The sequence below is a fragment of the Lutjanus erythropterus genome, chromosome 8 (genome assembly GCF_056507025.1).
Source record: "Lutjanus erythropterus isolate fLutEry1 chromosome 8, fLutEry1.hap2, whole genome shotgun sequence".
In the NCBI taxonomy this organism is placed as follows: Eukaryota; Metazoa; Chordata; class Actinopteri; order Lutjaniformes; family Lutjanidae; genus Lutjanus; species Lutjanus erythropterus.
The window spans coordinates 24,456,672-24,466,835 of NC_139324.1; positions in this window are offsets into that span (position 1 = coordinate 24,456,672).

Sequence of the window (10,164 nt, forward strand, 5' to 3'; positions counted from 1 at the left end):
AAAAAGAATGGTGACCACCTTTCCGTATCTACTGAAAGGTTTTTAAGAAGAAGGTCCAATTCTCTTGAATTAACCCAAGTTACTTTATACCTTCAGTTTGATATTAACCTGATTGATATGAAGTTTTTGGACAGTATGAGGTCAGTGGAAGATCCTGAGACTTAAACCAGTTTACCTTGAAGAACAATTTAATATTATCCAAAAGTGTTGGGACAGGTGGGTCAAAGACAAGCCACAATTTTTTTATGAAAAGCTGCTGCGAGGGGTTTGAGAGCTAAGCATTTGCCTTTAATTTTTAGCCCTCAAAATTACTACAACTTTTTGAAGTTCTTTCTGTGTAAATCTGAAAGAAGTCTATTACACTTATCCACACTACGCTAATAAATCTTGGTATGGTCTTTTGACAATCTGACATCACAGTATTCACTGTTAATATGAACAAGTTTGCATGTAATTTGAAGTGACAAGTGATTTAAAAAATACTGAATAGGCTACTGTTAAATAACAGACTGTAAAAGCGCTCATAGGGCAACATTTTTACAAACCAATCTATTACATCAAATATCACACACGCCTCAGGGAATCACAGGCCTTTTTTCACATATGGATGTCAAATAGGACCTCTAACAATCAGATAGGCAGCTATTTCTCAGACTTTCACACTTAGTTTATCCATGCAGCACCAGAGAACATAGGCCCACAGTTATAATAGAAGATCTTTTTATAGACTCAATGACATAATACAGTATTTACTGTTGGAAAGTATGTCTAATAATAGAAGAGCTTTATATAGACAGAGTAAAAAAAAAAAAAAAGTACCCGGAAAGTACCTGCCCACTGTTCTCTAAAAGTGGGACGCTGATAATTCTGCATTGTATATTTAATAACCCTGTGAAAAACTTGATTAACCAAAACTCAGTGGTGTCAGAGAGTTGTGGATGAGATAAAGATAGTGTATCAGCTTTGCAGACTTTTCATCTTTGTAAAAAGCTCAAATATTCAGAGAAATTTTGTGACCATGGTTATGTTTGCAGCTGCAGCTTAAAAAATTTTTGAAACTTTTTTTTTTTTTTTGGTAGCTGTAAACTCTGACTTCTTTCTATTCGTTTGACCTGATCTGTCATTCACAGTGTTTGCACTGAACCTGATCTGGACTATTTGTTACAAATGCTTCTTTTTAAACAAGTTCATTGCTGCAACATATCAGGTTGCACATGATCACTTGATAACTATGTTTGTGTTTGTGAAGTTGGATAACTCAACAGTAGCCTGGGGTTTATACCAGAATGTGGGTTTGGTGAAAACTCTGTTTGTTAATCATGAGATGATGGAAACTCTGAGTTTTCAGCTCCAGAAAGAGAGTTAAACTCTGGGTAACTGTGAACCTAACCAGCTCGCTGGCAGGTTTTCTTCAAGAAACCCCGAGTTTTTCTCTGTTTCCTCCCCTCTTACAGAACCAATTTAATGTCCTCATTCATTTAGCCTGTATTAAAGCACACTAATTAGTTTTACTGTCTGACACTAGTTGTTACCACTGTCATGTGCTGTCTATCATTTCTTTGAACAGCGGGTTCAAGTCATCTCCATCTCAAAATAAAACCTCTGCATGTCCTTCTTTTTGCAAGACATTATTATTTATATAATGAATTAATGGACAAGACTGAATAAAACCTGAGGATAAAGGGTGTGGTGGCATTGGTCAAGCTTCTAGTTGAAAGTACATGAATCAGGTTGCAATTGCAGCTGCAATGACTAAACAATTGGTTGATAACTATTGAGTTGATCACCAACTACTCTGATAATTGATTGATCAGTTAGATTTTTCCAGCTCCTTGGATGTCTGGCTTCTTTTTGGGGAGACACTGATCAACATTTTCACCATGCTCTGACATTTTGTAGACTATACAACTAACTGATCAGTTGAGAGAAAGTGAGGTTAATCGACGATGGAAATAATTGTCAGTTTCAGCTACAAATGTAATAAAGCAGTATACAATCCAGAACAGGGTCTTTTTATTGGAATTTGATTTATTGTTGTTGTTGTTATTGTTGTTTTTGTTGTTGTCATTGTTCTAATAATATAATAATAATCTTTATTTAAATTCACATTACAAAGTGTTTCCACAAAGGCAGTTGTTCTTTTTCTTCGCCTTCTTGTTATTATTTTGTTTTTTCCTTTTCTCATAGTTTTGTTTTCTCCTCCCTTATACCATTCTATTATGTGGGAAGGAATAAGGGGGAAAAACAGGGAGAGGCAAAATATCTGTTATAATATATGCTCTTTGTTATGCCGATCGCTAGCAAACATAATTATCAAAAAAGCATATACATGCATTAATGTTTCTACGTCCACTGGATTGAAATGGACACTTTGCATTTTATTTACAGGTTGACCATGGTAATCATACTATTTTCATTCACCATGCACGTGCTAAACTCAAAGTAAACATAATGCGAGTTGACTAAACTGACTCTGATCAGCTGTTCTGGAACTGAAAACTCGGAGTTTAACATCTCAGGGTTCTTCAACTCAGAGTTGAGGCTCAGAGTTTGTTAAACCTGCTTTCTGGAGTGGACGTCTGCTTATGACTAACATGACACAGAGGGAGAGCGATGGTCACACGTGTATATACTGTACACGTGGAAAGGGCTGTATAACAGTACACTGGTGTTTCTAATCAGCCACAACCAAGTTGGACAAGAGGCAGGGGGGAACAATGAGTTTATTGTTACCTCCACCAGGGGAGTTGTTTTCCCTGTTTGTCTGTTAGTTAAAGAGATATCTTGCAATTTTGTCCGAGTAATAACTGGAATGAAGAGCTTTTCCTACTCTGTCTTTCAATAGTTAAGTATCATTCACCAAGCCTGCTATCACCATCTTAATTGTATTGTGCGTTTTGTAATTGAAATGTATCTGCCAGTACCAATAAAAACATCAGCTCATCAGGTTCATTTGGTTCTCAGGCTATTATTCATCTTCGCCTGGTTGGTAACTCCTTGTATGTGTTATCCACTTCACATAAAGTGCAACACTTCTTAAATACAGAGAAAAAATGCCAACAAAATTTAGCTGACCTCTGCAAATGCAAAGGCCAAGTAATCCTGCAAAATTTTATGCCATTTCGCCTGCAGGTGGCTCTACAGCAGCATGGTACGCTGAAACAGACACATGTCAGTGGTTATGATATCTGACTCAGACAGCACGATTGTCCATCACTAAGTGTATTTGGATAAGCAAACGTATCCAGAAGATCAAAAATACCCACATGTTTTATTAAGTAAGCTTTAAGAGGATTGTGCAGCTTTTGCCTAAGTATACACTCTGAGCACTTTATGATTTACTTACATCTGGCCCAAGCTAACAGCATACATTCACTGAAAAACTCACTAAGGCCAGTTGTTTTCTATTTTTCAATTGAAGACAAAGATATTACTCAAATATTAACAAAAAAGCTTCTTAATGTACTGATTTGAACAACTTCAAGGAGAGAGGGAAATCAGATAAATCAGTGGATGCATTATATGGCTAGAGTGAACTCACCATTCCTACATGATATGATTGGTTGGTCCTCTCTAGCAGTATAATAAACATTGGTATTTGTAAATCTTATTGGAAAGCTACCACTTCATCAAACTCCCTCAAACAGCCGGCTTATGCTTTAGGTCCCTCAAGCACAGTCCACAGAATTTGGAAAGTCCGCCTTTTCTTTTAGTGCACCAACTTCTTATAATGATCTTCAACACACACTAAATATCACTAAAACACACACTATGGCTGAGTATCAGTTTTTGATATTTTTCAGGTGTCGACCAAAATAATGCAGTACCAAGTAATATCAAAACTTCTCCAGTCAAACAATACCACAGCATCTGTGTTCAGTCCAGTCAGTTGAAGTCGAGTGTGGTGTATTTGACAGAGGTGGCAGTTCTGCATGCCAAGATGCCCCCAGAATTTTCTAGTATGGCTGCACTACACATCTGTGGTGTCTGATAAAAATGAATGCATAAAATGTGGAAGGATATACAGTGCTTCCACCCACATGATGCGATCGAATGAAGTAGAACAAAAATAAAGTGTCTGTACCACTTCGAGGGTATTGGCTGTGGTATCATCCTTTTTTAAACTGGAGGTTCTCATTTCTTTCTCAGCTAAGGACCCCTTACAAGATCAAAAATGTGTGGGGATGCCCTCATGTATGTCCCTTGAATTGGAAATTGCTGTTTTTTTATTAATGGGTGACCTGCAGGCAGATGATTTATATGCTTGTTAAGAGTGATAGATTGTTGTATTAGAAAAAATTTAAATATTATTTTTTAAGCTTTGAAGCATTTTTGATAAACTGAGTAAAGAAATATTTTTTATCATGATAATTCAAATGAATGAATCTGAAAACCTCATGGACCCCTGTGTTTTGTCCTATTTACCTTTTTTCAAACTTGTCTTTAACTCGACATCATTGTAAATGACAAGTTTACATAAAGCTTTAAACAGATTTTCAGGCATAAACATGGTTCAGTGAGTTGTAGATGACTGTCCGGGGGCAAAGCTGTGTGCTGGATACTATGTCTCGTGTTAGCACAAACAACAAACAAGGATGACCTACATCACACAAGGCAGGAAGGTGTTTTCCTGTACATGAGCTCTCGTCCTCCTGTAGTTTGTCTGGGGTTACACACTATAGCAGTCACAGCAACAACTCTGCCGTAGGCAAGTACACTAGATTAGGGGTTTTCAAAGTCTGAGACTGTGTAGTTTACTTGCTCGGACCAAATACATAAAAAAAATATTTGTGCAAAGGCATTTATTAGTTTCTCAGTCTGGGAAATCAATAACATGCATCAATACAGTATCTCTGAACTATCTTTTTAATCAAATCACACACTTTTAGGCTATTACATGTGAGCTCCTTTTGATAACAAAAGTAATTTCTTGGAGACTCGCCTCCCACTTTGAAAACCACTGTACCAAATGTTTATTATTGATGAGAATCAAGTAATCAAGCCCTAACCTTACTGAGAAAAGAAGGCAATGGTAAACATGGTCTTACAATTTTTCCCTTCCCCCATTTCCTCTCTTTCTCTTTGTCCACAAATGGCAGGAAATTTGTGCAAAGCAACTACAATTTCGGAGCGCTGTGACATGACAGCAAGACCACAGCAATTAAATTACATTTCTATTTAGAAAAACTATTAACTTAAACTATTAACTTTAAGGAGGTACTGAACAAAACTTAAACCACTTGCCATGACAGATTAATTGTGTATGAGTTACTTGTCTTTTTTAGAAGACTGCAGGAGTATCTATGTATGTATGTATGTATGTATGGCACAGGTGAAAAACTTTCAAATGCGTACACATAAGATTGAGGTAGAATTTACCCCAACTTATATCAATGGGACATTTCAAAAATCAGAACAAAGCACTGGTTTTGTTAAGTGGCCACTCATTTCTGTTACATGGTTTTGTTAAGTGTCTGAGCAGAGACAACCACAGCGCCGACCACTGACAAGATAACAGATCAGAGAAAACAGATCAGCCGAAAATAACTGACTGACACTGGAGCCAGCTCCTCCTCCACTTGGCCTCGCCTGTTCTGTTTGCTGGCAGCGGAGATTAGAGCTGTGGCTTTGCGGCCTTCCACCCCATAAACCTGAATTAAGGGCTAATGAGGGAACAAAGATGGTTGAGAACATTAACACTGACATACAAACTGGCATTAACAACAAAAAGAATGCCAATAATAGCAAATGACCTGCTAATTAGTGGTCAATCAAAGTCCACGAACATGTTAAAGGGATAGTTTGGGTTTTGGAAACCACTATTATGTAATGCAAACTCCTTTTAACGCCACTTTTTTTTTTTTTAATGCACAGTTAATGCATGTTCTGTTATATTGGCCTGATCAACAGTTTGAATTGGAAGCAAGCTTCCCTGTCACCCAACAAAGTAAAGGCTTGTCTGTTTAGGCACAACGCAAAGAAACAGAAGTATAGGAGGAGGGGGATTAGCGAGTGCTGATCGAGCTGCTCCACCTGAAACCAGGTTAAAGTGAAAATAAGTCTGACCCACAGCAGAGAGAGAGGGAGAAAGCATGTGAATATGGACAGATGTGTCGACTTGATATAAAAACTGTTTATGATCATGACTCATAATATTAATATAAACTCTGTGGCACGGGATTTTTTTTACTCCAAGTCCGATTTGTGTACTTTTAAATACTTAATTACTTCATGCTGACTAATCACAACCACGAGGGAGGAGAGATAAGCTGCAGGGAGGAGGGAGGGAGGGGGAGCGAGTGTGTGAAGTACCGACTGATATAAAAACTTCACCGATGATGAATCCTGATGTTACTTCATAGTTCTGTGGTTTAAACACTACAGATTAAAATATCTCTCACTGTACAGGCTAAACAGACACTCGTCTCCTCCATGAAATGTTTGTCACTGCGCTGCATTATTGTAAGTCATGATGAAGAGTCCAGACTCTGTCTCTCCTCTTCATCTCTTCGGTGTGTGTCGGTGTGCAGTTTGCTGTCTGCTGAGGTCTAAAACATCCTCACTGATGTAAACTGTCAGAGTGACACTGATGTAAATGATCCTGCTGCCTTAATATAAAAACATGAATATTGCACACCGTTTCGTCATTATATAGACTGAGCTGAATAAAGGTGAGGATTTTTCTCCTCAGAGGACAATATTTTATTAAAGAAATAAACTATTATTAACAATAATAATACTAAATAAATAAATGCATATAAATAGTAACCTTTTCCTAAATTTCTGTTGGTTCTGTGGTGTTTGAGTTTTAAATCTGAAGTCTGCAGTTCCACAGAAGCTTCAATTGACTTTTCTGTTGAAGTTTTTTGTGCGTATTGGCCTTAATGTTAAATTGAGCAGGTCAATCTGCTCATCTGTGCCTGATGGACTGATGGGTTTGTCATGTTATTATTTGACCATATTTTTTATGCCAATGCAGTGACTTTTAGGGTTTCTGGACAATATTTGTCATTGTTTTGGGTTCATGTATTTTATGTAATAAAGTTACATTTGAATTACATTTTAAACACTTGAAAGCATCCCTTTAATTTAGATTTTGAACCAATAATAAAATGTGTGATTAATTTGCAATTAATCGATATATATATATATATAGATATACATATATATATATGGGAGGGATTTTTTTAATATAAATACTTATTTTACTTATTTGCTAGATTCAAACAAGGACACAGAACACACAGAAACACAAAAGCCTTCATCTAAGACATGTTTAAAATCTCTCAAGAGTCTATTCTTAGTACTTTTGTTCCAAACTCATACTAGAGATGCTTTTAAAATTTAATATTGACTTGCATCTCCACAACTTATATTTTGCCTGCTTATAAATAGCCTGCTGGGCAACAGGGTTAAACCAAAGTGGCAGCTGGTCATGGATTCTCATTGTAAACCACCATGACACACAGCTGTTGAGCCCTGATGCTGATCAACACCACAGATCTTATGACTGGGATGACGAGGCAAAAGCCGTCCAGAGTAAACAGTGTTGCATCAAATCATTAGGCTCTTTGGAGATGCGCCAGGCCTGTACAGGATCAATTAGGCTGTCTCGCCACACAATGCATGACACTCAGTTGCATCATACTGAAATGGGCAACAATAATCTTACAAGATCAAAGTGCCGGCAGATTTTCGAACCAGGTGCAGATGCTTTCCACTAACTATAAAACTTTAATGCATGATGAGAAACTATCGACTTTCCTGTTGTCTGAGTGTTCATTGGCACAGGCTATATGCTGCATGTTCTCTTTGATTGCATAGATATGAAATTTATTAGCTTTAATTTGTACTGTGAAACCTGTACTGATGTTTGACATATCAGAGAATAATCACGTGCACCTCCTTCTTTACCTCGTTATATATATAATTATTATATTATGAGACATAAAGAATATATGCTGCTTCACTAACAATTATTTTATCCATTCATTTTGTTGCCTACTTTCCTGTATATTGTGTTTTTCAACACTGGGTCAAAACATTTGAGATCCATATTCAGATTTGAGTTTTTGATAATTGTTCAGAAAACATCTTTCTTGCTTGAAATAGGAGAAAAATAAACTAAATAACAAGCTAATCTTATCAAGCTTTTATACGCAAATTTGATTTATTTATTAACTAAATCAGCTTTATATCGTGTTAACAAAGGCGACCGTTGATTTGCGAAACTCTCGCGAGAGTTGTCCGCGTTGTTTCATCACTGTACACCTTGCACAAACTAATTTTTTTTTTTATGTGATAACCCAGCGGTTAAAGTCTATGTATGTTCAGAAACACAAAACATCCGGTTATAGATAAGGGAGGGATCATGTTTGAGTCAATATAATAACTCTCGCGAGATCTTTCGCGGGTCTGAGGTTCCCTTTTGGACACGACCCTTAGACGTAGCAACAGTATGTCGCACTGAATTGAAGGCACGACAATTGACAGTCAAATAAATAACAAGTGCACACCGTCATGGGACAAAAACAAAATCACTTCATATTTCCAGCACGAAGATTGGCACTGCTGCTGTCGCTCTACAAACACGCAACACAGACACGCTTGCTGGGATATGTAGTTTTTCTTGAAATGGAAATTTCCAAGATATCTGTCTAGAGGAGTGAGTGGAAATTTACTCTGTTCCTCTCCATGCAGAGCTGTGTCTGCCTTGCGGGATGTTTTGCTGGAAGTCAACCATGTTAACCTTATTCTCATCTGACTGCTGAGTCTGGTGACAGTTGTTATCATGATTGTTAAGATATGATTATGACAATTACGTTTATTACTACTGTAGCATTGTTATGCTGTGTCTGTTTTCATCATGTTGCATTATATGACGTTATCCTATATTATTATTATCAGTAGTAGAAAGTAATAATAAAATTATTACTAGTGGCTTAGTAGTTAATAGTTAAACTCCTTTCAGTGTCATTACAAGCATATGAGGTTGGATGATACATAATGCAGTTTACCTGGCACACACACAAACAGGATCAAAGGAGATTTTACCTACACACATGTTCAGATGGAGTGCAGTGTGTAACGACAAAATATAACAGAGACTTGGGCAACATTATGAACATATGCACATGTTTGTATTGCTGCACACCTACACGTCACATGCATACATGTTTATCCAAATGCACAGTATATCTCCAGGGATCACTTTGCATGGGAGGTGCTGCTGCCTGATGAGAAATGGAGATTTGCATTGTCTCCCACACTTCATAGAAATTTTTTATAGTGCACCTAATATGGTTTAACCCTCAGAAACAGTATTATATAGCAAAATAGCTACTGTATATTAGTCATAGCAGTGCTGTGGTGGGTTATGAACGGTGTGTTTCCTCCTATCGCTCTAAAATGACAACCATTTCCTCCTGATCACTACTTTTCCAATGAATAGCATCATCTGTGCCAGATCACTTGCAAAATGAAAACACATGTGCCTGCAAAAGCTTAGCATGTACAACATATCTGCAATAATATTGGCATGCAGGATGAAAATAAAAAAAAAACAACTTTTAAATATTCTTAACACTTTTTCAGAGAGGCAGCACATGGGAGTTGTTGGATTGTTCTAGTGCCACTCTGAAATCTGATTAGAGTTAATCAGTCAGAACAGGGATTTCTAGTAGTTCCTATAATTTGTAAAAGCTCAGTGACCTTACAACTGGGTTGTTGAAAGATAATTAGCCACCTTGATATCCATTGCTGGTTGCATGCACCACAGTGTTTAAACAGTATTATTTTATCCATGTCAGTCAAGCAAGTCTCAAGTCCTCTAATTTGCGGCCTAAGTCTGACTCAAATCAATTCATGTGACTTCAGTCTCGCACCTGTGTCAACCCCAGGTTGAGAACCACTGCTTTAAACAATAAAAAAAAAATGTTGTTTCAGATATCTCTATAACATGTCATCTTCAGTTTCAGTGTAGTATTACAATGTCTTAGAAGTAACATTGTTTAATTCCAATCACTTAAAATCTATTAGTTATGCACAAGAAATTAGGCTCATTCTCCTCCGCAGTTGAACCAAGCTGCGCGAGGTGGGTGTGTTCAGTGTCGCCACGCTTCCCGTCTTGATTGGTAGCAGCTTAAAACCCACCATCCCTCATAT